Below are 7,384 nucleotides of genomic sequence, written 5' to 3' on the forward strand. Positions count from 1 at the left end.
CCCCGCGTCCGCCGGAGCTCCGCCCCGCGCCACCCTGCGCGCTGTGCCCCGGCCGCGTTCCCCGCCGTCAGAGGTCCTCGCGGCGTCCGCCTCTCGCCGGCGCTCGCCGGAGGCCGACCGGAGTCGTCCCTCGCCGGAGCTTCCACCTCACCGGCATCTTCCTCCGCACCGGCCAGTTCCGATCCGGTGAGGGTGGACCAGATCCACCACTCCCCGAACCAAACACCCCGCCTCAGATCTGCACCGAGCCATCCCGCACCACTCCGCCCCGTTGACTTTCTCGGAGAGGTCTATATTTCTACTAAGTCCCCGAGATTTCCTGTTTCAAATGCCCATGTTCATCATGTCATAACTTTGCATCCATAGCTCCGATTCTTGCGTGTAGCATATCAAAATGTTCGCCTCAGAGAGTACATCATTTCGTATCATTGTATCATTTTCATTTGAGCTCATATTGATGCCCGAAATGCTGTTGGAAGAGAGCTATTTGAGTTAATTGTCAGATCTGCTACACCAAATAGCTATTTGTCATTTTTGCCATGATTAATGTGTGCATGATATGCTCTTGAGCTCTACATGTGTTTTGTTATATGCTTTTCCATCATTACAGAGATGCTATCCATGTTTTTTTGTGATATGTGTGGTGACTAGAACAAGCTTGCAAAGTAGTGCATTCGTTAATGCTGATTTCAGGGACTTAGGATTTCTCTAAGTTCTTGATCTGTTTTTATCAATATGCATATGTTCATGTTGTTTCCTAATGATCCGTGCCTCTTTTGAGGATGATCAGTAAGGATGTTTTGTTAACTTTGTAGTGCTCTATCGATCCATGTCTTTGTTTGAAATTATGGATCATCCTAGCTTGAGTCAATCGAGCTCTACTTTTGCTATTTCGTGAATCTGGGCAGATTGTCTACTTGTTAGCAATTTTGCCGAGGATGTTGTTGTTGATCCATGCATGCTATGTTGTTGTTCTCGCTATGTATAGCTTATATAATGTGTATTCTTGATGGGTGTATGCTTAGGTTGTCATTCCTTACTCTGTAGTGAGTGCATCGAGCTCGTAAACATGCCTACTTGATATCTGATTTGCATGCTCCAGTTTTTCACTAAGTCTGAGATCTGATTATGTTTTTGCCATGTTCACATGCTTGCAATTGTATTTTCTGATACCTTTTGGCTCAAGGTCACTAAGGGACTTTTGTTAAGCTCTTTGAGTAGCTCCATGCCATGCCTTGCTTTGCCATGTTAAGTTCCTGTAGCATATGTTTTTCTTGCTCCAAAGTGTGTTACCTGATCTAAAATTCCAGGCTTGTGTTAATTTCACTAAGTCTGAAACCTATTTATCAATTGCACTTTTGCCATAATTGTTTGAACCTGTTAATGGATGAATTGGCCGTATCTCAGTGTTCATCTTTTGCCAAGAATCATGAATGGATCCCTGCCATGTATTTTGTTGCCATATTTGAGTGCTGTAGCATGTTCATCTTGTTGCATTTAGATGGCTACTTGCTGTATATCGCAGACCGGTGCCATATTTGTTTTGCTTGCCATTTCCAAACCGTGCATCCGATTCCGGTGTTCTTTATATCGATTTCAACCGAAATCACCTCAACTTTCCAGTGGCACTCTTGGATTTCCAAGTTGAGGCCAGGTTCTTTCATTCCCTTGCTAATCATGCATATGCATCGCATACCGCATCCGGCATATCATACCATGTTCATGTGTGATTTTCTTACTATGTTGTGTGCTTCTTTCCGGTGTTTGCTTCTTCGGGTTGGTTCCGGTAACGTCGCATTTGTGAGGACCCGTTCGTCTACGTCCGTTTGTCTTCTTCATGGACTCGTTCTTCTTCCTTGCGGGATTTCAGACAAGATGACCATACCCTTGAAATCACTTCTATCTTTGCTTGCTAGTTGCTCGCTCTTTTGCTATGCCTATGCTGCGATACCTACCACTTGCTTATCATGCCTCCCATATTGTTGAACCAAGCCTCTAACCCACCTTGTCCTAGCAAACCATTGTTTGGCTATGTTACCGCTTTGCTCAGCCCCTCTTATAGCGTTGTTAGTTGCAGGTGAAGATTGAAGTTTGTTCCTTGTTGGAACATGGAGATGTTGTTCCTTGTTGGAACATGTTTACTTGTTGGGATATCACAATATATCTTATTTAATTAATGCATCTATATACTTGGTAAAGGGTGGAAGGCTCGGCCTTATGCCTGGTGTTTTGTTCCACTCTTGCCGCCCTAGTTTCCGTCATATCGGTGTTATGTTTCCGGATTTTGCGTTCCTTACGCGGTTGGGTTATAATGGGAACCCCTTGACAGTTCACTTTGAATAAAACTCCTCCAGCAAGGCCCAACATTGGTTTTACCATTTGCCACCTAGCCTTTTCTTTCCCTTGGGTCGGCCAGCCCAAGGGTCATCTTTATTAAAACCCCCGGGCCAGTGCTTGTCTAAGTGTTGGTCCAACCCAGAGCATCGTGCGGGGCCGTCCCTTGGCAACTTGGGTTACATTGGCTCCCGTACGCTTAGCTTATCCGGTGTGCCCTGAGAACGAGATATGTGCAGCTCCTATCAGGATTGTTGGCACAGCGGGTGGTCTTGCTGGACTTGTTTTACCATTGTCGAGGATGTCTTGTAACCGGGATTCTAAGTCTGATCGGGTCTTCCCGCTAGAATGAATATCCTTCGTTGACCGTGAGAGCTTGTGATGGGCTAAGTTGGGACACCCCTGCAGGGATTTGAACTTTCGAAAGTCGTGCCCGCGGTTATGGGAAGATGGGAATTTGTTAATGTCCGGTTGTAGAAAACCTGAAGTTGACCTTAATTAAAATGCATCAACCGCGTGTGTAACCGTGATGGTCTCTTTCCGGCGGAGTCCGGGAAGTGAACACGGTGTTGGAGTTATGCTTGACGTAGGTTGTTCTAGGATCACTTCTTGATCATACTTTTATCGACCGTGGTTCGCCTTCTCTTCTCGCTCTCATTTGCGTATGTTAGCCACCATATATGCTAGTCGCTTGCTGCAGCTCCACCTCATACCTTTACCTTACCCATAATCTTAAATAGTCTTGATCGCGAGGGTGTGAGATTGCTGAGTCCCCGTGACTCACAGATACTTCCAAAACTAGCTTGCAGGTGCCGATGAGTCCGTGCAGATGACGCAACCAAGCTCAAGGAGGAGCTCGATGAAGATCTTGTCCTTTGTGTTGTTTCGTTCTAGTTGATCAGTAGTGGAGCCCAGTTGGGGTCGATCGGGGATCTGTGTAGCTTTTGGTGTAGTCTTCTTTTATTTTGGCTCCGTAGTCGGGCCCTGATTGTATTTGGTTGATGTAATGCTTTATTCATGTAATTGTGTGAAGTGGCGAGTGTAAGCCAACTATGTATCTCTTTCCCTTATGTATTACATGGGTTGTGTGAAGATTACCTCACTTGCGACATTGCTTTCAATGCGGTTATGCCTCTAAGTCGTGCTTCAACACGTGGGAGATATAGCCGCATCGAGGGCGTGGCAAGTTGGTAATCAGAGCCTTCCCCGACCTTAGGAGCCCCATTGCTTGATCGAATTAGCGGACGAGTTGAGTCTAGAAAAATGTTTTGAGTCATTTAGGATTATATACATCGGAGAGTTTAGGAATTCTTTTTTACTTTCCAGTCCCTTCATCGCTCTGGTAAGGCATCCTAACGTAGAGTTTTGACTCTTCTCTTCTCAAATTTCACTAAAAATATTTTTAGGATCACGCGGGTATCTTGGAATCGTTCCGATCGATTTGTGACGAGAACATTGTTCTTGGTGCCTCCTGTCATTTAGGGGTTGTGGCAATGTCCCGGGGAGTTGAGCTCCAAGGTGTTATCGTCACAATTTTATCGTTGCAGTTCTGGAATACCTGAGTTTAGTTTTGCCGACATCAAAAATCCCTTTTATGCAGTTGTTGGTGAGATAACCTCGACGCCACCCAGTACTGGGGCGGGAGTTCGGGAGTATTGCCATAACTTGTATAACGGATGCTTTTCGAAGGTTGAGGTAGATGGTTTCCGAAGTTTTTCTCGGTTATGTGTTGAAGGATGGATACAGCTGGATGTAGGATTTGTTAGTTTTGGGTGAGATATTATGCTTCCCCTGTATCCCCAACACCTGATTGCATAACCGGAAAATTTCGGGAGTTTATAAGTGGGAATTCAAGTAGCTCGACAGATGTATGATATGAAATTGGGGTTCGACGTCTAGTGGCCCGCCTATTCAGGCTTGGTTTTACAGTGGTCTCGTTGTGTCTTAATGAGTCCTTGGCTATGCCGACTCGGGGACACTTCGTATGTCTTGTGCACTACCTTGTACATGATGGTGCTGTATGATCGAGCCCGTGCAGGCCCCACCACGAAAACTTCGGACGAAATCTCTATCATATGTTTGTTTCGGCTTATTTTGCAAGCCAATCCTTTGTTTTGTTTTTGAGTTATGATATTTGAGTTGCTTCGAAGTCAAGTGTTGATTCCATACCTTTCCGAACCGGTGTTCTCATACTCCACTGTGAATACCAATCCTTCATGATAATCGAGATTGTCATGTCAAACCTTTTCAAACGGTGTGCTTCTCTTCAAGCGGATCCGTCCATTTTCAACATCCGCAAGATTCAAACTCAGCTTTCTCAACGGTGTTTGCTTCATCCGTTCCAAGTTGTCTTTGTTTTCCCACCTCCCACCCTTGTTTCTTCAAGGACTCAGATTCCTTAATCAAGTATCTTTTATTCATGTGAAGTCTCTCCATTCTTTTCCTTCATGTTCTTACCCGGTGATTCTCATGAAGTTTCTAACGGAGCTTCAAGTTCGTCACTCTTCACTCATTTTTCTTCTCCAGTGGATTCGAGTCAAGTTTTGTTGCATACCGGTGCACCTCTTAATCATCTACTCCTCGCTATTCATTTGTTTTGGAGTGCCGAAGATATCTCGAAGATTCATGTGTTCACTCTGCTTTCGTTCAAGCTTTTTTTCGTGGATGTTATCTCATTCAAGCCATTTAATTCAACCGGTGCAATCTCTCCTTCAAATCATTCAACGGTGTTTCTTTTGAGTGGGCCCTAACCCACAGGTCTTTTCTCAGGATCTTACCTGACTCTTCTTATTTTCCCGGAGCTATCCTAAATTCTTTTCAAAGTTTGACGTAAGAATGAATTATCATCAGTCAAATGCCTTTCTCCAAGATCTGTCAAATTCTTTTCATCATTGGCTAAACCTTTTCCATTCTTCATTCCGGAGTGCCTCAACAATTCATGGCGGTGTTTCTCATCGTCATTCTCAACATTTGAAGACCGAAGAAGAGTTTTACCTCCATATCTTGTCCGTCCTCTCAGAGATTCGTGGTTCTAATTCGAGGCCATCCTCTCATAATTGTGTGATTGTGAGAATTCTTTTCACCCATCCGGAGTAATTCAAGATTCTTCTCAGTTTGTTATCCGGAGTCCATCAATTCTGGATTATTCATGTCAGCTTCCAGTTATCATTCTCCAATCATAACGATGCATCATACAAGTACATCCTCTAATCAGCTCATGATCTTTTGTTCTCGTGGATCTAACTTCCCTCTAGTATTTTCATTCGTTCTCTAATTCCTTTCCGGCGATTTATCCCTTTACTTCGTTCTTTGTCAATGCTTACGGTGGTTCGTTCAATATTTTTCTTCTTTCTTATAATATCAATGCATTCATTGTTTCCTAATTCTACGGGTGGTTCGTCGAAGACTTTCTTAAGTTTGCGCCATATCTATCTTCATCCTTTCCATGAGAATAAGTAGTGTGCCAAATCCATTGTTTGTCATCAATTTAATTGGTGAAGATAAACATAATGCAATTCTTATTCTTGTCATCGAGTAAATTCAATTCTTTCCTTATTCCGGAGGCTCATCAAATTCTCGGTTTCTGTTGTTTCATCTTTTCTTTTCCAGAGTTCCATGCCCTCTCAAATATATCATCGCGAAGGTCCATCTAATCATTGCAAGGTTTCACCTTGTGTTTTCATCTTCTCTTTCTTTTTCGTTATCCTTTTGTCACCGGAGTTCTTCATGGAGGCTCTACATGATGGTTCATCAAGGATTTAATTCCTTCTCCAAGTTTTTCATCGAGATTCTCTTCTAAGAAGCTCAAGCTTTCTACTTCTTGCAATCTGGAGTGCTTTTGTTCTCTCTTATCTTCTTGAGATGGTATTATGTCATTCTTGGATAAGTTGAGTTCATGTTTCATGATTCACAGGTTGTTAAGAATGGGATATTTTAAATCCATCAACCTCTTCGTTGGAGCTATCTTGGGTTATATTTCACCTAAAGTTTCCCTAAGGATTGTTGCTATTTACGGTGCTTATAAATGATCCAAATTCCTCTTTATCCTCCCGGTAAAATATTTTCTCGTCTCCTTGTCATACCAATCCAATTCTTTTTCCCGTGAGTGGCCGGTTGTCACCTCATAATTTTGAGATGTATTCCATAAGACCATATCAAGCTTATTCCTTTCGTTGTTAGTTTTCCAACAACTCCGTTCTAGCTTTTGTGGTAAGCATGCTCCCTCAAGACCTTGTTTCCATTCGTTCTGGAGGCGTTGTGATGTTGCTCTCTCCAACCCATCTTCTTACTTTGTCAGGATCGTGTTCTTTTCGTCCTTATCCTTTAACTGGAGTGTCGTGCCTGCTTTTCGAGTTCTTCCCATCCTGTCAAGTTTTACCTCAATTCTCAACCGGAGTGTTTTCGTCTTGGTTCACCCTCGCTGTATTCTTTTCTCGAATCTTTTCAACCTCGCAAGGTTCTTTGATCTCACTTGTTTGTCAAAGGAGCAACTTAGTTTAGCTCTTCTCTTTCTCTTCCGTTTGTCCCTCCGGAGCCATTCTAGATCTCGGGACGAGATCCTTTCGTAGTGGTGGAGTGTTGTAATGCCCCGAGACCGATGTGCCAGGTGTCCTCCAGTTATTCGCTGTTTTTGCCTTGTCATTGCTTGCGTGTCTTGCATCTTATATCATGTCATCATGTGCATTTAATTTGCATACATGTTCGTCTCATGCATCCGAGCATTTTCCCCGTTGTTCGTTTTGCAATCCGGCGCTCCTATGTCATCCGGTGTCTCTTTCTACCTCTTTTCTTGTGTGGGGGTTAAACATTTCTGGATTGGACCGAGACTTGCCAAGCGGCCTTGGTTTACTACCGGTAGACCGCCTGTCAAGTTTCGTGCCATTTGGACTTCGTTTGATACTCCAACGGTTAACCGAGGGACCGAAAAGGCCTTGTGTGTGTTGCAGCCCAACATCCTTCCAAACTGGCCCAAAACCCACCTAAACCCTCTCCATCATCTCGGTCGTTCGATCACGATCGCGTGGCCGAAAACCGCACCTCATTTGGACTC

This window comes from Triticum aestivum, chromosome 1A (genome assembly GCF_018294505.1).
Source record: "Triticum aestivum cultivar Chinese Spring chromosome 1A, IWGSC CS RefSeq v2.1, whole genome shotgun sequence".
Classification (NCBI taxonomy): domain Eukaryota; kingdom Viridiplantae; phylum Streptophyta; class Magnoliopsida; order Poales; family Poaceae; genus Triticum; species Triticum aestivum.